At 52.6% G+C, this 20,510-nt stretch overlaps 12 non-coding genes across 12 annotated transcripts; 6 read left to right on the forward strand and 6 right to left on the reverse strand.

The window, feature by feature from the left end:
* The first annotated feature begins 339 nt into the window (after positions 1-339).
* On the forward strand, positions 340-411 carry TRNAW-CCA (transfer RNA tryptophan (anticodon CCA)). The gene has a single exon. It is a non-coding gene; the product is annotated as a tRNA-Trp (tRNA).
* A 71-nt stretch (positions 412-482) lies between these two features.
* On the reverse strand, positions 483-553 carry TRNAG-GCC (transfer RNA glycine (anticodon GCC)). Its single transcript has one exon. It is a non-coding gene; the product is annotated as a tRNA-Gly (tRNA).
* A 4,274-nt stretch (positions 554-4,827) lies between these two features.
* TRNAR-CCG (transfer RNA arginine (anticodon CCG)) lies at positions 4,828-4,899 on the forward strand. The gene has a single exon. It is a non-coding gene; the product is annotated as a tRNA-Arg (tRNA).
* Positions 4,900-4,970: 71 nt separating this feature from the next.
* On the reverse strand, positions 4,971-5,041 carry TRNAG-GCC (transfer RNA glycine (anticodon GCC)). Its single transcript has one exon. It is a non-coding gene; the product is annotated as a tRNA-Gly (tRNA).
* Positions 5,042-6,744: 1,703 nt separating this feature from the next.
* Positions 6,745-6,818, forward strand: TRNAN-GUU (transfer RNA asparagine (anticodon GUU)). Its single transcript has one exon. It is a non-coding gene; the product is annotated as a tRNA-Asn (tRNA).
* Positions 6,819-9,452: 2,634 nt separating this feature from the next.
* TRNAG-GCC (transfer RNA glycine (anticodon GCC)) lies at positions 9,453-9,523 on the reverse strand. The gene has a single exon. It is a non-coding gene; the product is annotated as a tRNA-Gly (tRNA).
* A 2,030-nt stretch (positions 9,524-11,553) lies between these two features.
* TRNAR-CCG (transfer RNA arginine (anticodon CCG)) lies at positions 11,554-11,625 on the forward strand. Its single transcript has one exon. It is a non-coding gene; the product is annotated as a tRNA-Arg (tRNA).
* A 71-nt stretch (positions 11,626-11,696) lies between these two features.
* On the reverse strand, positions 11,697-11,767 carry TRNAG-GCC (transfer RNA glycine (anticodon GCC)). Its single transcript has one exon. It is a non-coding gene; the product is annotated as a tRNA-Gly (tRNA).
* A 2,173-nt stretch (positions 11,768-13,940) lies between these two features.
* Positions 13,941-14,011, reverse strand: TRNAG-GCC (transfer RNA glycine (anticodon GCC)). The gene has a single exon. It is a non-coding gene; the product is annotated as a tRNA-Gly (tRNA).
* Positions 14,012-15,717: 1,706 nt separating this feature from the next.
* TRNAN-GUU (transfer RNA asparagine (anticodon GUU)) lies at positions 15,718-15,791 on the forward strand. Its single transcript has one exon. It is a non-coding gene; the product is annotated as a tRNA-Asn (tRNA).
* Positions 15,792-16,044: 253 nt separating this feature from the next.
* TRNAW-CCA (transfer RNA tryptophan (anticodon CCA)) lies at positions 16,045-16,116 on the forward strand. Its single transcript has one exon. It is a non-coding gene; the product is annotated as a tRNA-Trp (tRNA).
* Positions 16,117-16,187: 71 nt separating this feature from the next.
* TRNAG-GCC (transfer RNA glycine (anticodon GCC)) lies at positions 16,188-16,258 on the reverse strand. The gene has a single exon. It is a non-coding gene; the product is annotated as a tRNA-Gly (tRNA).
* Between the last annotated feature and the right edge of the window lie 4,252 nt (positions 16,259-20,510).

Below are 20,510 nucleotides of genomic sequence, written 5' to 3' on the forward strand. Positions count from 1 at the left end.
CTGCAGTGGTTGGTCTCTGTGGCGCAATCGGTTAGCACGGTCGGCTGTTAACCGAAAGGTTGGTGGTTCAAGCCCACCCAGGGACGTATGCTTTTGCCTACATCAAGTCCTGAATTAAAACACAGCTATCTGGCTTTGCTCTTATAGCTCTCGCTTTGCCTGCGTGACATGCTCTATCTCAACATTTCTATCTTCTCTCATCTCTTCACCTCTAGTCATTTCCACCAATAGGACTGGAAACGGGCCACCAAGCCTTCTACTTTAACCACAGGCGTACTGAGGGCCAATAAAAGGCACAGAAGCATTTCTTGATCCGGGGCTGAAAACTGCATGCACAGGGACCTCGTGGCGCAACGGTAGCGCGTCTGACTCCAGATCAGAAGGTTGCGTGTTCAAATCACGTCGGGGTCACTCTTTGACATTTTTTTCCCCACCAAGTCTATATCTCTGACTTCTAAAGCAAAGCCAAAAGAAGGGCGCTTTGCATTGGCCGGGAATCGAACCCGGGCCTCCCGCGTGGCAGGCGAGAATTCTACCACTGAACCACCAATGCTTCATTTACATAGGCTGAGCAGAGAGCCCTGCCGTAGACAGTAGTGATGAGGCCCACGCATTCGCATGGGACACCTATGAACAAAGTTTGCATGGCAAGCCTTGGACTGCCAAACGTTCACATGCTGATGGCAGGAATCAGATGCAGGAGATTGAAACTATGAATGTTTCTGCTTTTGCTAAGGACAGTGGTTTGGGGCCAGTGTTGTGCTTGACAGAGCACGACATCAGCCTGCTCTCTGGCTGCTCCCGGGAGAAGTGGCTGACAGAAAGCACCCTCCAGACCACCAGCAATCTTGTGTTTCACAACATGCCACTGTCACTGGACTTTCCTTCTGGGAAAGCCTAGTCACTGACCTGGCCAGATTCCCTGTCCTCCCCAAAATCCTGGGGAGAAACGGGCAGAGTTCTGCACCCTGCGCCCTCTTTCGCGTCCCTAACGCGCTCCCAACGCGCCCTACAGCCCTGGTCGGGCACAGCCCTGGTCGGGCTCATACCACTGGGGCCTCTGCCGAGGAAGAGCCCCGGAAGCCTAGGGCCAGGCCTATTGCACAGGCATCTTAGACCAGGCCATTCCGGGATTGCTGTGTTTCACGTCCTGCCCTTCAACACTCCTGGGAGGGCTTTCCCTGAGAACCCTCATGTCTCTGCCCTCCCAGGCGGCTGTGGTTCTATGCAAAATAGGGGGTGCACCACGGGCCGTCCCCTTTCCTCTCTCTCGCCAATATCTTTCACCAAAGCTGAGCCCTGCAGGTAAATGTATCTATCTGGCTGAGGGGCCAGGGAGGGCCTTTGCCTGCAGTCTTACAAGCCAGAGTGCAGAGAAGGCAGCAGCTCTGGGACCGGGACTCTGCTCAAAGACATATCTAACATGCCACAGTGGAGCTGAGATGGGCAAGACACGTGTCTCACAGGCAGGCAGCACAACAAGACAGTGGCAGGAAACTATGCTAACAAGGAAAGAGAAAAGTCACGTGTCTCGTGGCCTTCCCACCATTAGACAGTAGTCTGCGCAAGAAAACATCCAACAGTGACAGGACAACCAAGCAAATGACAAACGCTGTGCTGAATAAAGTCATCTTACATGACATTTCGTACAAAGGCCCAGATCATGGGGATGATCGCGCAGAAGCAGCAAGTATCAGAGCCACCGAACCTGAGGTGAGTTACACGAGGAGAAAGGGCGACATGGGGACAGGGGCTAGGGGCTCAGGGAACAGCTACAACAATGCAACCTCGGGTGTGGGGATGCCACTCATTGCGGGTACTGCCCTGGGATTTCCTTTTAGAAAGAATCGCTGGTTAAAGTGTAGTGCACCAAAAACCCAACTCCTCGATTACACTATTAGATAACATCCTTTAACTGCCCCACCCACCCTGTGTGAGTCTCACCCACTTCCCGCCTGCTCCCTCTAGTCTGAGAGTTGTATCTCCACAAAAAACACACAGTGGGGCTCAATGAGCTGCTCATGTCTGACATGGACACCTAAGCAGTGCTAGATTCACAACCTGAAAGCCTGCAAAGGAAAGTGTGCCCGGCAGAAGATAAGCTGCCTGGCAACTCAGAACCTTCTTCTAAGAGAAGTAAGACATGTCACAATGGAGTCTAAGCCTACCTGTCTTATGCCAGGACCTTAGAGCTGCAGGCAGGAGCACAAAGGTAAAAACATATATTGAGTCCCAACACGCTTACTGTGGTGGTTGGTCTCTGTGGCGCAATCGGTTAGCGCGTTCGGCTGTTAACCGAAAAGTTGGTGGTTCAAGCCCACCCAGGGACGTATGCTTTTGCCTACATCAAGTCCTGAATTAAAACACAGCTGTCTGGCTTTGCTCTTAGAGCTCTCGCTTTGCCTGCGTGACATGCTCTATCTCAACATTTCTATCTTCTCTCATCTCTTCACCTCTAGTCATTTCCACCAATAGGACTGGAAACGGGCCACCAAGCCTTCTACTTTAACCACAGGCGTACTGAGGGCCAATAAAAGGCACAAAAGCATTTCTTGATCCGGGGCTGAGAGCTGCATGCACAGGGACCTCGTGGCGCAACGGTAGCGCGTCTGACTCCAGATCAGAAGGTTGCGTGTTTAAATCACGTCGGGGTCACTCTTTGACATTTTTTTCCCCACCAAGTCTATATCTCTGACTTCTAAAGCAAAGCCAAAAGAAGGGCGCTTTGCATTGGCCGGGAATCGAACCCGGGCCTCCGGCGTGGCAGGCGAGAATTCTACCACTGAACCACCAATGCTTCACTTACATAGGCTGAGCAGAGAGCCCTGCCGTAGACAGTAGTGATGAGGCCCATGCATTCGCATGGGACACCTATGAACAAAGTTTGCATGGCAAGCCTTGGACTGCCAAACGTTCACATGCTGATGGCAGGAATCAGATGCAGGAGACTGAAACTATGATTGTTTCTGCTTTTGCTAAGGACAGTGGTTTGGGGCCAGTGTTGTGCTTGACAGAGCACGACATCAGCCTGCTCTCTGGCTGCTCCCGGGAGAAGTGGCTGACAGAAAGCACCCTCCAGACCACCAGCAATCTTGTGTTTCACAACATGCCACTGTCACTGGACTTTCCTTCTGGGAAAGCCTAGTCACTGACCTGGCCAGATTCCCTGTCCTCCCCAAAATCCTGGGGAGAAACGGGCAGAGTTCTGCGCCCTGCGCCCTCTTTCGCGTCCCTAACGCGCTCCCAACGCGCCCTACAGCCCTGGTCGGGCACAGCCCTGGTCGGGCTCATACCACTGGGGCCTCTGCCGAGGAAGAGCCCCGGAAGCCTAGGGCCAGGCCTATTGCACAGGCATCTTAGACCAGGCCATTCCGGGATTGCTGTGTTTCACGTCCTGCCCTTCAACACTCCTGGGAGGGCTTTCCCTGAGAACCCTCATGTCTCTGCCCTCCCAGGAGGCTGTGGTTCTATGCAAAATAGGGGGTGCACCACGGGCCGTCCCCTTTCCTCTCTCTCGCCAATATCTTTCACCAAAGCTGAGCCCTGCAGGTAAATGTATCTATCTGGCTGAGGGGCCAGGGAGGGCCTTTGCCTGCAGTCTTACAAGCCAGAGTGCAGAGAAGGCAGCAGCTCTGGGACCGGGACTCTGCTCAAAGACATATCTAACATGCCACAGTGGAGCTGAGATGGGAAAGACACGTGTCTCACAGGCAGGCAGCACAACAAGACAGTGGCAGGAAACTATGCTAACAAGGAAAGAGAAAAGTCACGTGTCTCGTGGCCTTCCCACCATTAGACAGTAGTCTGCGCAAGAAAACATCCAACAGTGACAGGACAACCAAGCAAATGACAAACGCTGTGCTGAATAAAGTCATCTTACATGACATTTCGTACAAAGGCCCAGATCATGGGGATGATCGCGCAGAAGCAGCAAGTATCAGAGCCACCGAACCTGAGGTGAGTTACACGAGGAGAAAGAGCGACATGGGGACAGGGGCTAGGGGCTCAGGGAACAGCTACCACAATGCAACCTCGGGTGTGGGGATGCCACTCATTGCGGGTACTGCCCTGGGATTTCCTTTTAGAAAGAATCGCTGGTTAAAGTGTAGTGCACAAAAAACCCAACTCCTCGATTACACTATTAGATAACATCCTTTAACTGCCCCACCCACCCTGTGTGAGTCTCACCCACTTCCCGCCTGCTCCCTCTAGTCTGAGAGTTGTATCTCCACAAAAAACACACAGTGGGGCTCAATGAGCTGCTCATGTCTGACATGGACACCTAAGCAGTGCTGGATTCACAACCTGAAAGCCTGCAAAGGAAAGTGTGCCCGGCAGAAGATAAGCTGCCTGGCAACTCAGAACCTTCTTCTAAGAGAAGTAAGACATGTCACAATGGAGTCTAAGCCTACCTGTCTTATGCCAGGACCTTAGAGCTGCAGGCAGGAGCACAAAGGTAAAAACATATATTGAGTCCCAACACGCTTACTGCAGTGGTTGGTCTCTGTGGCGCAATCGGTTAGCGCGTTCGGCGGTTAACCGAAAGGTTGGTGGTTCAAGCCCACCCAGGGACGTATGCTTTTGCCTACATCAAGTCCTGAATTAAAACACAGCTGTCTGGCTTTGCTCTTAGAGCTCTCGCTTTGCCTGCGTGACATGCTCTATCTCAACATTTCTATCTTCTCTCATCTCTTCACCTCTAGTCATTTCCACCAATAGGACTGGAAACGGGACACCAAGCCTTCTACTTTAACCACAGGCGTACTGAGGGCCAATAAAAGGCACAGAAGCATTTCTTGATCCGGGGCTGAGAACTGCATGCACAGGGACCTCGTGGCGCAACGGTAGCGCGTCTGACTCCGGATCAGACGGTTGCGTGTTCAAATCACGTCGGGGTCTCTCTTTGACATTTTTTTCCCCACCAAGTCTATATCTCTGACTTCTAAAGCAAAGCCAAAAGAAGGGCGCTTTGCATTGGCCGGGAATCGAACCCGGGCCTCCCGCGTGGCAGGCGAGAATTCTACCACTGAACCACCAATGCTTCACTTACATAGGCTGAGCAGAGAGCCCTGCCGTAGACAGTAGTGATGAGGCCCATGCATTCTCATGGGACACCTATGAACAAAGTTTGCATGGCAAGCCTTGGACTGCCAAACGTTCACATGCTGATGGCAGGAATCAGATGCAGGAGACTGAAACTATGAATGTTTCTGCTTTTGCTAAGGACAGTGGTTTGGGGCCAGTGTTGTGCTTGACAGAGCACGACATCAGCCTGCTCTCTGGCTGCTCCCGGGAGAAGTGGCTGACAGAAAGCACCCTCCAGACCACCAGCAATCTTGTGTTTCACAACATGCCACTGTCACTGGACTTTCCTTCTGGGAAAGCCTAGTCACTGACCTGGCCAGATTCCCTGTCCTCCCCAAAATCCTGGGGAGAAACGGGCAGAGTTCTGCGCCCTGCGCCCTCTTTCGCGTCCCTAACGCGCTCCCAACGCGCCCTACAGCCCTGGTCGGGCACAGCCCTGGTCGGGCTCATACCACTGGGGCCTCTGCCGAGGAAGAGCCCCGGAAGCCTAGGGCCAGGCCTATTGCACAGGCATCTTAGACCAGGCCATTCCGGGATTGCTGTGTTTCACGTCCTGCCCTTCAACACTCCTGGGAGGGCTTTCCCTGAGAACCCTCATGTCTCTGCCCTCCCAGGCGGCTGTGGTTCTATGCAAAATAGGGGGTGCACCACGGGCCGTCCCCTTTCCTCTCTCTCGCCAATATCTTTCACCAAAGCTGAGCCCTGCAGGTAAATGTATCTATCTGGCTGAGGGGCCAGGGAGGGCCTTTGCCTGCAGTCTTACAAGCCAGAGTGCAGAGAAGGCAGCAGCTCTGGGACCGGGACTCTGCTCAAAGACATATCTAACATGCCACAGTGGAGCTGAGATGGGCAAGACATGTGTCTCACAGGCAGGCAGCACAACAAGACAGTGGCAGGAAACTATGCTAACAAGGAAAGAGAAAAGTCACGTGTCTCGTGGCCTTCCCACCATTAGACAGTGGTCTGCGCAAGAAAACATCCAACAGTGACAGGACAACCAAGCAAATGACAAACGCTGTGCTGAATAAAGTCATCTTACATGACATTTCGTACAAAGGCCCAGATCATGGGGATGATCGCGCAGAAGCAGCAAGTATCAGAGCCACCGAACCTGAGGTGAGTTACACGAGGAGAAAGGGCGACATGGGGACAGGGGCTAGGGGCTCAGGGAACAGCTACCACAATGCAACCTCGGGTGTGGGGATGCCACTCATTGCGGGTACTGCCCTGGGATTTCCTTTTAGAAAGAATCGCTGGTTAAAGTGTAGTGCACAAAAAACCCAACTCCTCGATTACACTATTAGATAACATCCTTTAACTGCCCCACCCACCCTGTGTGAGTCTCACCCACTTCCCGCCTGCTCCCTCTAGTCTGAGAGTTGTATCTCCACAAAAAACACACAGTGGGGCTCAATGAGCTGCTCATGTCTGACATGGACACCTAAGCAGTGCTGGATTCACAACCTGAAAGCCTGCAAAGGAAAGTGTGCCCGGCAGAAGATAAGCTGCCTGGCAACTCAGAACCTTCTTCTAAGAGAAGTAAGACATGTCACAATGGAGTCTAAGCCTACCTGTCTTATGCCAGGACCTTAGAGCTGCAGGCAGGAGCTCAAAGGTAAAAACATATATTGAGTCCCAACACGCTTACTGCGGTGGTTGGTCTCTGTGGCGCAATCGGTTAGCGCGTTCGGCTGTTAACCGAAAGGTTGGTGGTTCAAGCCCACCCAGGGACGTATGCTTTTGCCTACATCAAGTCCTGAATTAAAACACAGCTGTCTGGCTTTGCTCTTAGAGCTCTCGCTTTGCCTGCGTGACATGCTCTATCTCAACATTTCTATCTTCTCTCATCTCTTCACCTCTAGTCATTTCCACCAATAGGACTGGAAACGGGCCACCAAGCCTTCTACTTTAACCACAGGCGTACTGAGGGCCAATAAAAGGCACAGAAGCATTTCTTGATCCGGGGCTGAGAGCTGCATGCACAGGGACCTCGTGGCGCAACGGTAGCGCGTCCGACTCCAGATCAGAAGGTTGCGTGTTCAAATCACGTCGGCGTCACTCTTTGACATTTTTTTCCCCACCAAGTCTATATCTCTGACTTCTAAAGCAAAGCCAAAAGAAGGGTGCTTTGCATTGGCCGGGAATCGAACCCGTGCCTCCCGCGTGGCAGGTGAGAATTCTACCACAGAACCACCAATGCTTCACTTACATAGACTGAGCAGAGAGCCCTGCCGTAGACAGTAGTGATGAGGCCCATGCATTCGCATGGGACACCTATGAACAAAGTTTGCATGGCAAGCCTTGGACTGCCAAACGTTCACATGCTGATGGCAGGAATCAGATGCAGGAGACTGAAACTATGAATGTTTCTGCTTTTGCTAAGGACAGTGGTTTGGGGCCAGTGTTGTGCTTGACAGAGCACGACATCAGCCTGCTCTCTGGCTGCTCCCGGGAGAAGTGGCTGACAGAAAGCACCCTCCAGACCACCAGCAATCTTGTGTTTCACAACATGCCACTGTCACTGGACTTTCCTTCTGGGAAAGCCTAGTCACTGACCTGGCCAGATTCCCTGTCCTCCCCAAAATCCTGGGGAGAAACGGGCAGAGTTCTGCGCCCTGCGCCCTCTTTCGCGTCCCTGACGCGCTCCCAACGCGCCCTACAGCCCTGGTCGGGCACAGCCCTGGTCGGGCTCATACCACTGGGGCCTCTGCCGAGGAAGAGCCCCGGAAGCCCAGGGCCAGGCCTATTGCACAGGCATCTTAGACCAGGCCATTCCGGGATTGCTGTGTTTCACGTCCTGCCCTTCAACACTCCTGGGAGGGCTTTCCCTGAGAACCCTCATGTCTCTGCCCTCCCAGGAGGCTGTGGTTCTATGCAAAATAGGGGGTGCACCACGGGCCGTCCCCTTTCCTCTCTCTCGCCAATATCTTTCACCAAAGCTGAGCCCTGCAGGTAAATGTATCTATCTGGCTGAGGGGCCAGGGAGGGCCTTTGCCTGCAGTCTTACAAGCCAGAGTGCAGAGAAGGCAGCAGCTCTGGGACCGGGACTCTGCTCAAAGACATATCTAACATGCCACAGTGGAGCTGAGATGGGCAAGACACGTGTCTCACAGGCAGGCAGCACAACAAGACAGTGGCAGGAAACTATGCTAACAAGGAAAGAGAAAAGTCACGTGTCTCGTGGCCTTCCCACCATTAGACAGTAGTCTGCGCAAGAAAACATCCAACAGGACAACCAAGCAAATGACAAACGCCGTGCTGAATAAAGTCATCTTACATGACATTTCGTACAAAGGCCCAGATCATGGGGATGATCGCGCAGAAGCAGTAAGTATCAGAGCCACCGAACCTGAGGTGAGTTACACGAGGAGAAAGGGTGACATGGGGACAGGGGCTAGAGGCTCAGGGAACAGCTACCACAATGCAACCTCGGGTGTGGGGATGCCACTCATTGCGGGTACTGCCCTGGGATTTCCTTTTAGAAAGAATCGCTGGTTAAAGTGTAGTGCACAAAAAACCCAACTCCTCGATTACACTATTAGATAACATCCTTTAACTGCCCCACCCACCCTGTGTGAGTCTCACCCACTTCCCGCCTGCTCCCTCTAGTCTGAGAGTTGTATCTCCACAAAAAACACACAGTGGGGCTCAATGAGCTGCTCATGTCTGACATGGACACCTAAGCAGTGCAGGATTCACAACCTGAAAGCCTGCAAAGGAAAATGTGCCCGGCAGAAGATAAGCTGCCTGGCAACTCAGAACCTTCTTCTAAGAGAAGTAAGACATGTCACAATGGAATCTAAGCCTACCTGTCTTATGCCAGGACCTTAGAGCTGCAGGCAGGAGCACAAAGGTAAAAACATATATTGAGTCCCAACACGCTCACTGTGGTGGTTGGTGTCTCTGGCGCAATCGGTTAGCATGTTCGACTGTTAACCGAAAGGTTGGTGGTTCAAGCCCACCCAGGGACGTATGCTTTTGCCTACATCAAGTCCTGAATTAAAACACAGCTGTCTGGCTTTGCTCTTAGAGCTCTCGCTTTGCCTGCGTGACATGCTCTATCTCAACATTTCTATCTTCTCTCATCTCTTCACCTCTAGTCATTTCCACCAATAGGACTGGAAACGGGCCACCAAGCCTTCTACTTTAACCACAGGCGTACTGAGGGCCAATAAAAGGCACAAAAGCATTTCTTGATCCGGGGCTGAGAGCTGCATGCACAGGGACCTCGTGGCGCAACGGTAGCGCGTCTGACTCCAGATCAGAAGGTTGCGTGTTTAAATCACGTCGGGGTCACTCTTTGACATTTTTTTCCCCACCAAGTCTATATCTCTGACTTCTAAAGCAAAGCCAAAAGAAGGGCGCTTTGCATTGGCCGGGAATCGAACCCGGGCCTCCCGCGTGGCAGGCGAGAATTCTACCACTGAACCACCAATGCTTCACTTACATAGGCTGAGCAGAGAGCCCTGCCGTAGACAGTAGTGATGAGGCCCATGCATTCGCATGGGACACCTATGAACAAAGTTTGCATGGCAAGCCTTGGACTGCCAAACGTTCACATGCTGATGGCAGGAATCAGATGCAGGAGACTGAAACTATGATTGTTTCTGCTTTTGCTAAGGACAGTGGTTTGGGGCCAGTGTTGTGCTTGACAGAGCACGACATCAGCCTGCTCTCTGGCTGCTCCCGGGAGAAGTGGCTGACAGAAAGCACCCTCCAGACCACCAGCAATCTTGTGTTTCACAACATGCCACTGTCACTGGACTTTCCTTCTGGGAAAGCCTAGTCACTGACCTGGCCAGATTCCCTGTCCTCCCCAAAATCCTGGGGAGAAACGGGCAGAGTTCTGCGCCCTGCGCCCTCTTTCGCGTCCCTAACGCGCTCCCAACGCGCCCTACAGCCCTGGTCGGGCACAGCCCTGGTCGGGCTCATACCACTGGGGCCTCTGCCGAGGAAGAGCCCCGGAAGCCTAGGGCCAGGCCTATTGCACAGGCATCTTAGACCAGGCCATTCCGGGATTGCTGTGTTTCACGTCCTGCCCTTCAACACTCCTGGGAGGGCTTTCCCTGAGAACCCTCATGTCTCTGCCCTCCCAGGAGGCTGTGGTTCTATGCAAAATAGGGGGTGCACCACGGGCCGTCCCCTTTCCTCTCTCTCGCCAATATCTTTCACCAAAGCTGAGCCCTGCAGGTAAATGTATCTATCTGGCTGAGGGGCCAGGGAGGGCCTTTGCCTGCAGTCTTACAAGCCAGAGTGCAGAGAAGGCAGCAGCTCTGGGACCGGGACTCTGCTCAAAGACATATCTAACATGCCACAGTGGAGCTGAGATGGGAAAGACACGTGTCTCACAGGCAGGCAGCACAACAAGACAGTGGCAGGAAACTATGCTAACAAGGAAAGAGAAAAGTCACGTGTCTCGTGGCCTTCCCACCATTAGACAGTAGTCTGCGCAAGAAAACATCCAACAGTGACAGGACAACCAAGCAAATGACAAACGCTGTGCTGAATAAAGTCATCTTACATGACATTTCGTACAAAGGCCCAGATCATGGGGATGATCGCGCAGAAGCAGCAAGTATCAGAGCCACCGAACCTGAGGTGAGTTACACGAGGAGAAAGAGCGACATGGGGACAGGGGCTAGGGGCTCAGGGAACAGCTACCACAATGCAACCTCGGGTGTGGGGATGCCACTCATTGCGGGTACTGCCCTGGGATTTCCTTTTAGAAAGAATCGCTGGTTAAAGTGTAGTGCACAAAAAACCCAACTCCTCGATTACACTATTAGATAACATCCTTTAACTGCCCCACCCACCCTGTGTGAGTCTCACCCACTTCCCGCCTGCTCCCTCTAGTCTGAGAGTTGTATCTCCACAAAAAACACACAGTGGGGCTCAATGAGCTGCTCATGTCTGACATGGACACCTAAGCAGTGCTGGATTCACAACCTGAAAGCCTGCAAAGGAAAGTGTGCCCGGCAGAAGATAAGCTGCCTGGCAACTCAGAACCTTCTTCTAAGAGAAGTAAGACATGTCACAATGGAGTCTAAGCCTACCTGTCTTATGCCAGGACCTTAGAGCTGCAGGCAGGAGCACAAAGGTAAAAACATATATTGAGTCCCAACACGCTTACTGCAGTGGTTGGTCTCTGTGGCGCAATCGGTTAGCGCGTTCGGCGGTTAACCGAAAGGTTGGTGGTTCAAGCCCACCCAGGGACGTATGCTTTTGCCTACATCAAGTCCTGAATTAAAACACAGCTGTCTGGCTTTGCTCTTAGAGCTCTCGCTTTGCCTGCGTGACATGCTCTATCTCAACATTTCTATCTTCTCTCATCTCTTCACCTCTAGTCATTTCCACCAATAGGACTGGAAACGGGACACCAAGCCTTCTACTTTAACCACAGGCGTACTGAGGGCCAATAAAAGGCACAGAAGCATTTCTTGATCCGGGGCTGAGAACTGCATGCACAGGGACCTCGTGGCGCAACGGTAGCGCGTCTGACTCCGGATCAGACGGTTGCGTGTTCAAATCACGTCGGGGTCTCTCTTTGACATTTTTTTCCCCACCAAGTCTATATCTCTGACTTCTAAAGCAAAGCCAAAAGAAGGGCGCTTTGCATTGGCCGGGAATCGAACCCGGGCCTCCCGCGTGGCAGGCGAGAATTCTACCACTGAACCACCAATGCTTCACTTACATAGGCTGAGCAGAGAGCCCTTCCGTAGACAGTAGTGATGAGGCCCATGCATTCTCATGGGACACCTATGAACAAAGTTTGCATGGCAAGCCTTGGACTGCCAAACGTTCACATGCTGATGGCAGGAATCAGATGCAGGAGACTGAAACTATGAATGTTTCTGCTTTTGCTAAGGACAGTGGTTTGGGGCCAGTGTTGTGCTTGACAGAGCACGACATCAGCCTGCTCTCTGGCTGCTCCCGGGAGAAGTGGCTGACAGAAAGCACCCTCCAGACCACCAGCAATCTTGTGTTTCACAACATGCCACTGTCACTGGACTTTCCTTCTGGGAAAGCCTAGTCACTGACCTGGCCAGATTCCCTGTCCTCCCCAAAATCCTGGGGAGAAACGGGCAGAGTTCTGCGCCCTGCGCCCTCTTTCGCGTCCCTAACGCGCTCCCAACGCGCCCTACAGCCCTGGTCGGGCACAGCCCTGGTCGGGCTCATACCACTGGGGCCTCTGCCGAGGAAGAGCCCCGGAAGCCTAGGGCCAGGCCTATTGCACAGGCATCTTAGACCAGGCCATTCCGGGATTGCTGTGTTTCACGTCCTGCCCTTCAACACTCCTGGGAGGGCTTTCCCTGAGAACCCTCATGTCTCTGCCCTCCCAGGCGGCTGTGGTTCTATGCAAAATAGGGGGTGCACCACGGGCCGTCCCCTTTCCTCTCTCTCGCCAATATCTTTCACCAAAGCTGAGCCCTGCAGGTAAATGTATCTATCTGGCTGAGGGGCCAGGGAGGGCCTTTGCCTGCAGTCTTACAAGCCAGAGTGCAGAGAAGGCAGCAGCTCTGGGACCGGGACTCTGCTCAAAGACATATCTAACATGCCACAGTGGAGCTGAGATGGGCAAGACATGTGTCTCACAGGCAGGCAGCACAACAAGACAGTGGCAGGAAACTATGCTAACAAGGAAAGAGAAAAGTCACGTGTCTCGTGGCCTTCCCACCATTAGACAGTGGTCTGCGCAAGAAAACATCCAACAGTGACAGGACAACCAAGCAAATGACAAACGCTGTGCTGAATAAAGTCATCTTACATGACATTTCGTACAAAGGCCCAGATCATGGGGATGATCGCGCAGAAGCAGCAAGTATCAGAGCCACCGAACCTGAGGTGAGTTACACGAGGAGAAAGGGCGACATGGGGACAGGGGCTAGGGGCTCAGGGAACAGCTACCACAATGCAACCTCGGGTGTGGGGATGCCACTCATTGCGGGTACTGCCCTGGGATTTCCTTTTAGAAAGAATCGCTGGTTAAAGTGTAGTGCACAAAAAACCCAACTCCTCGATTACACTATTAGATAACATCCTTTAACTGCCCCACCCACCCTGTGTGAGTCTCACCCACTTCCCGCCTGCTCCCTCTAGTCTGAGAGTTGTATCTCCACAAAAAACACACAGTGGGGCTCAATGAGCTGCTCATGTCTGACATGGACACCTAAGCAGTGCTGGATTCACAACCTGAAAGCCTGCAAAGGAAAGTGTGCCCGGCAGAAGATAAGCTGCCTGGCAACTCAGAACCTTCTTCTAAGAGAAGTAAGACATGTCACAATGGAGTCTAAGCCTACCTGTCTTATGCCAGGACCTTAGAGCTGCAGGCAGGAGCACAAAGGTAAAAACATATATTAAGTCCCAACACGCTTACTGCGGTGGTTGGTCTCTGTGGCGCAATCGGTTAGCGCGTTCGGCTGTTAACCGAAAAGTTGGTGGTTCAAGCCCACCCAGGGACGTATGCTTTTGCCTACATCAAGTCCTGAATTAAAACACAGCTGTCTGGCTTTGCTCTTAGAGCTCTCGCTTTGCCTGCGTGACATGCTCTATCTCAACATTTCTATCTTCTCTCATCTCTTCACCTCTAGTCATTTCCACCAATAGGACTGGAAACGGGACACCAAGCCTTCTACTTTAACCACAGGCGTACTGAGGGCCAATAAAAGGCACAGAAGCATTTCTTGATCCGGGGCTGAGAACTGCATGCACAGGGACCTCGTGGCGCAAAGGTACCGCGTCTGACTCCAGATCAGAAGGTTGCGTGTTCAAATCACGTCGGGGTCACTCTTTGACATTTTTTTCCCCACCAAGTCTATATCTCTGACTTCTAAAGCAAAGCCAAAAGAAGGGCGCTTTGCATTGGCCGGGAATCGAACCCGGGCCTCCCGCGTGGCAGGCGAGAATTCTACCACTGAACCACCAATGCTTCACTTACATAGGCTGAGCAGAGAGCCCTGCCGTAGACAGTAGTGATGAGGCCCATGCATTCGCATGGGACACCTATGAACAAAGTTTGCATGGCAAGCCTTGGACTGCCAAACGTTCACATGCTGATGGCAGGAATCAGATGCAGGAGACTGAAACTATGAATGTTTCTGCTTTTGCTAAGGACAGTGGTTTGGGGCCAGTGTTGTGCTTGACAGAGCACGACATCAGCCTGCTCTCTGGCTGCTCCCGGGAGAAGTGGCTGACAGAAAGCACCCTCCAGACCACCAGCAATCTTGTGTTTCACAACATGCCACTGTCACTGGACTTTCCTTCTGGGAAAGCCTAGTCACTGACCTGGCCAGATTCCCTGTCCTCCCCAAAATCCTGGGGAGAAACGGGCAGAGTTCTGCGCCATGCGCCCTCTTTCGCGTCCCTAACGCGCTCCCAACGCGCCCTACAGCCCTGGTCGGGCACAGCCCTGGTCGGGCTCATACCACTGGGGCCTCTGCCGAGGAAGAGCCCCGGAAGCCTAGGGCCAGGCCTATTGCACAGGCATCTTAGACCAGGCCATTCCGGGATTGCTGTGTTTCACGTCCTGCCCTTCAACACTCCTGGGAGGGCTTTCCCTGAGAACCCTCATGTCTCTGCCCTCCCAGGAGGCTGTGGTTCTATGCAAAATAGGGGGTGCACCACGGGCCGTCCCCTTTCCTCTCTCTCGCCAATATCTTTCACCAAAGCTGAGCCCTGCAGGTAAATGTATCTATCTGGCTGAGGGGCCAGGGAGGGCCTTTGCCTGCAGTCTTACAAGCCAGAGTGCAGAGAAGGCAGCAGCTCTGGGACCGGGACTCTGCTCAAAGACATATCTAACATGCCACAGTGGAGCTGAGATGGGCAAGACACGTGTCTCACAGGCTGGCAGCACACCAAGACAGTGGCAGGAAACTATGCTAACAAGGAAAGAGAAAAGTCACGTGTCTCGTGGCCTTCCCACCATTAGACAGTAGTCTGCGCAAGAAAACATCCAACAGTGACAGGACAACCAAGCAAATGACAAACGCCGTGCTGAATAAAGTCATCTTACATGACATTTCGTACAAAGGCCCAGATCATGGGGATGATCGCGCAGCAGAAGCAGCAAGTATCAGAGCCACCGAACCTGGGGTGAGTTACACGAGGAGAAAGGGCGACATGGGGACAGGGGCTATGGGCTCAGGGAACAGCTACCACAATGCAACCTCGGGTGTGGGGATGCCACTCATTGCGGGTACTGCCCTGGGATTTCCTTTTAGAAAGAATCGCTGGTTAAAGTGTAGTGCACAAAAAACCCAACTCCTCGATTACACTATTAGATAACATCCTTTAACTGCCCCACCCACCCTGTGTGAGTCTCACCCACTTCCCGCCTGCTCCCTCTAGTCTGAGAGTTGTATCTCCACAAAAAACACACAGTGGGGCTCAATGAGCTGCTCATGTCTGACATGGACACCTAAGCAGTGCTGGATTCACAACCTGAAAGCCTGCAAAGGAAAGTGTGCCCGGCAGAAGATAAGCTGCCTGGCAACTCAGAACCTTCTTCTAAGAGAAGTAAGACATGTCACAATGGAGTCTAAGCCTACCTGTCTTATGCCAGGACCTTAGAGCTGCAGGCAGGAGCACAAAGGTAAAAACATATATTGAGTCCCAACACACTCACTGCGGTGGTTGGTCTCTGTGGCGCAATCGGTTAGCGCGTTCGGCTGTTAACCGAAAGGTTGGTGGTTCAAGCCCACCCAGGGACGTATGCTTTTGCCTACATCAAGTCCTGAATTAAAACACAGCTGTCTGGCTTTGCTCTTAGAGCTCTCGCTTTGCCTGCGAGACATGCTCTATCTCAACATTTCTATCTTCTCTCATCTCTTCACCTCTAGTCATTTCCACCAATAGGACTGGAAACGGGACACCAAGCCTTCTACTTTAACCACAGGCGTACTGAGGGCCAATAAAAGGCACAGAAGCATTTCTTGATCCGGGGCTGAGTACTGCATGCACAGGGACCTCGTGGCGCAACGGTAGCGCGTCTGACTCCAGATCAGAAGGTTGCGTGTTCAAATCACGTCGGGGTCACTCTTTGACATTTTTTTCCCCACCAAGTCTATATCTCTGACTTCTAAAGCAAAGCCAAAAGAAGGGCACTTTGCATTGGCCGGGAATCGAACCCGGGCCTCCCGCGTGGCAGGCGAGAATTCTACCACTGAACCACCAATGCTTCACTTACATAGCCTGAGCAGAGAGCCCTGCCGTAGACAGTAGTGATGAGGCCCATGCATTCGCATGGGACACCTATTAAAACAAAGTTTGCATGGCAAGCCTTGGACTGCCAAACGTTCACATGCTGATGGCAGGAATCAGATGCAGGAGACTGAAACTATGAATGTTTCTGCTTTTGCTAAGGACAGTGGTTTGGGGCCAGTGTTGTGCTTGACAGAGCACGACATCAGCCTGCTCTCTGGCTGCTCCCGGGAGAAGTGGCTGACAGAAAGCACCCTCCAGACCACCAGCAATCTTGTGTTTCACAACATGCCACTGTCACTGGACTTTCCTTCTGGGAAAGCCTAGTCACTGACCTGGCCAGATTCCCTGTCCTCCCCAAAATCCTGGGGAGAAACGGGCAGAGTTCTGCGCCCTGCGCCCTCTTTCGCGTCCCTAACGCGCTCCCAACGCGCCCTACAGCCCTGGTCGGGCACATCCCTGGTCGGGCTCATACCACTGGGGCCTCTGCCGAGGAAGAGCCCCGGAAGCCTAGGGCCAGGCCTATTGCACAGGCATCTTAGACCAGGCCATTCCGGGATTGCTGTGTTTCACGTCCTGCCCTTCAACACTCCTGGGAGGGCTTTCCCTGAGAACCCTCACGTCTCTGCCCTCACAGGAGGCTGTGGTTCTATGCAAAATAGGGGGTGCACCACGGGCCGTCCCCTTTCCTCTCTCTCGCCAATATCTTTCACCAAAGCTGAGCCCTGCAGGTAAATGTATCTATCTGGCTGAGGGGCCAGGGAGGGCCTTTGCCTGCAGTCTTACAAGCCAGAGTGCAGAGAAGGCAGCAGCTCTGGGACCGGGACTCTGCTCAAAGACATATCTAACATGCCACAGTGGAGCTGAGATGGGCAAGACACGTGTCTCACAGGCAGGCAGCACAACAAGACAGTGGCAGGAAACTATGCTAACAAGGAAAGAGAAAAGTCACGTGTCTCGTGGCCTTCCCACCATTAGACAGTAGTCTGCGCAAGAAAACATCCAACAGTGACAGGACAACCAAGCAAATGACAAACGCTGTGCTGAATAAAGTCATCTTACATGACATTTCGTACAAAGGCCCAGATCATGGGGATGATCGCGCAGAAGCAGCAAGTATCAGAGCCACCGAACCTGAGGTGAGTTACACGAGGAGAAAGGGCGACATGGGGACAGGGGCTAGGGGCTCAGGGAACAGCTACCACAATGCAACCTCGGGTGTGGGGATGCCACTCATTGCGGGTACTGCCCTGGGATTTCCTTTTAGAAAGAATCGCTGGTTAAAGTGTAGTGCACAAAAAACCTAACTCCTCGATTACACTATTAGATAACATCCTTTAACTGCCCCACCCACCCTGTGTGAGTCTCACCCACTTCCCGCCTGCTCCCTCTAGTCTGAGAGTTGTATCTCCACAAAAAACACACAGTGGGGCTCAATGAGCTGCTCATGTCTGACATGGACACCTAAGCAGTGCTGGATTCACAACCTGAAAGCCTGCAAAGGAAAGTGTGCCCGGCAGAAGATAAGCTGCCTGGCAACTCAGAACCTTCTTCTAAGAGAAGTAAGACATGTCACAATGGAGTCTAAGCCTACCTGTCTTATGCCAGGACCTTAGAGCTGCAGGCAGGAGCACAAAGGTAAAAACATATATTGAGTCCCAACACGCTCACTGCGGTGGTTGGTCTCTGTGGCGCAATCGGTTAGCGCGTTTGGCTGTTAACCGAAAGGTTGGTGGTTCAAGCCCACCCAGGGACGTATGCTTTTGCCTACATCAAGTCCTGAATTAAAACACAGCTGTCTGGCTTTGCTCTTAGAGCTCTCGCTTTGCCTGCGTGACATGCTCTATCTCAACATTTCTATCTTCTCTCATCTCTTCACCTCTAGTCATTTCCACCAATAGGACTGGAAACGGGACACCAAGCCTTCTACTTTAACCACAGGCGTACTGAGGGCCAATAAAAGGCACAGAAGCATTTCTTGATCCGGGGCTGAGAACTGCATGCACAGGGACCTCGTGGCGCAACGGTGGCGCGTCTGACTCCAGATCAGACGGTTGCGTGTTCAAATCATGTCGGGGTCACTCTTTGACATTTTTTTCCCCACCAAGTCTATATCTCTGACTTCTAAAGCAAAGCCAAAAGAAGGGCGCTTTGCATTGGCCGGAATCGAACCCGGGCCTCCCACGTGGCAGGCGAGAATTCTACCACTGAACCACCAATGCTTCACTTACATAGGCTGAGCAGAGAGCCCTGCCGTAGACAGTAGTGATGAGGCCCATGCATTCGCATGGGACACCTATGAACAAAGTTTGCATGGCAAGCCTTGGACTGCCAAACGTTCACATGCTGATGGCAGGAATCAGATGCAGGAGACTGAAACTATGAATGTTTCTGCTTTTGCTAAGGACAGTGGTTTGGGGCCAGTGTTGTGCTTGACAGAGCACGACATCAGCCTGCTCTCTGGCTGCTCCCGGGAGAAGTGGCTGACAGAAAGCACCCTCCAGACCACCAGCAATCTTGTGTTTCACAACATGCCACTGTCACTGGACTTTCCTTCTGGGAAAGCCTAGTCACTGACCTGGCCAGATTCCCTGTCCTCCCCAAAATCCTGGGGAGAAACGGGCAGAGTTCTGCGCCCTGCGCCCTCTTTCGCGTCCCTAACGCGCTCCCAACGCGCCCTACAGCCCTGGTCGGGCACATCCCTGGTCGGGCTCATACCACTGGGGCCTCTGCCGAGGAAGAGCCCCGGAAGCCTAGGGCCAGGCCTATTGCACAGGCATCTTAGACCAGGCCATTCCGGGATTCCTGTGTTTCACGTCCTGCCCTTCAACACTCCTGGGAGGGCTTTCCCTCAGAACCCTCATGTCTCTGCCCTCCCAGGAGGCTGTGGTTCTATGCAAAATAGGGGGTGCACCACGGGCCGTCCCCTTTCCTCTCTCTCGCCAATATCTTTCACCAAAGCTGAGCCCTGCAGGTAAATGTATCTATCTGGCTGAGGGGCCAGGGAGGGCCTTTGCCTGCAGTCTTACAAGCCAGAGTGCAGAGAAGGCAGCAGCTCTGGGACCGGGACTCTGCTCAAAGACATATCTAACATGCCACAGTGGAGCTGAGATGGGCAAGACACGTGTCTCACAGGCAGGCAGCACAACAAGACAGTGGCAGGAAACTATGCTAACAAGGAAAGAGAAAAGTCTCGTGTCTCGTGGCCTTCCCACCATTAGACAGTAGTCTGCGCAAGAAAACATCCAACAGTGACAGGACAACCAAGCAAATGACAAACGCTGTGCTGAATAAAGTCATCTTACATGACATTTCGTACAAAGGCCCAGATCATGGGGATGATCGCGCAGAAGCAGCAAGTATCAGAGCCACCGAACCTGAGGTGAGTTACACGAGGAGAAAGGGCGACATGGGGACAGGGGCTAGGGGCTCAGGGAACAGCTACCACAATGCAACCTCGGGTGTGGGGATGCCACTCATTGCGGGTACTGCCCTGGGATTTCCTTTTAGAAAGAATCGCTGGTTAAAGTGTAGTGCACAAAAAACCCAACTCCTCGATTACACTATTAGATAACATCCTTTAACTGCCCCACCCACCCTGTGTGAGTCTCACCCACTTCCTGCCTGCTCCCTCTAGTCTGAGAGTTGTATCTCCACAAAAAACACACAGTGGGGCTCAATGAGCTGCTCATGTCTGACATGGACACCTAAGCAGTGCTGGATTCACAACCTGAAAGCCTGCAAAGGAAAGTGTGCCCGGCAGAAGATAAGCTGCCTGGCAACTCAGAACCTTCTTCTAAGAGAAGTAAGACATGTCACAATGGAGTCTAAGCCTACCTGTCTTATGCCAGGACCTTAGAGCTGCAGGCAGGAGCACAAAGGTAAAAACATATATTGAGTCCCAACACACTCATTGCGGTGGTTGGTCTCTATGGCGCAATCGGTTAGCGCGTTCGGCTGTTAACCGAAAGGTTGGTGGTTCAAGCCCACCCAGGGACGTATGCTTTTGCCTACATCAAGTCCTGAATTAAAACACAGCTGTCTGGCTTTGCTCTTAGAGCTCTCGCTTTGCCTGCGTGACATGCTCTATCTCAACATTTCTATCTTCTCTCATCTCTTCACCTCTAGTCATTTCCACCAATAGGACTGGAAACGGGACACCAAGCCTTCTACTTTAACCACAGGCGTACTGAGGGCCAATAAAAGGCACAGAAGCATTTCTTGATCCG

This window comes from Pleurodeles waltl, chromosome 4_1 (genome assembly GCF_031143425.1).
Source record: "Pleurodeles waltl isolate 20211129_DDA chromosome 4_1, aPleWal1.hap1.20221129, whole genome shotgun sequence".
Taxonomy (NCBI): Eukaryota; Metazoa; Chordata; class Amphibia; order Caudata; family Salamandridae; genus Pleurodeles; species Pleurodeles waltl.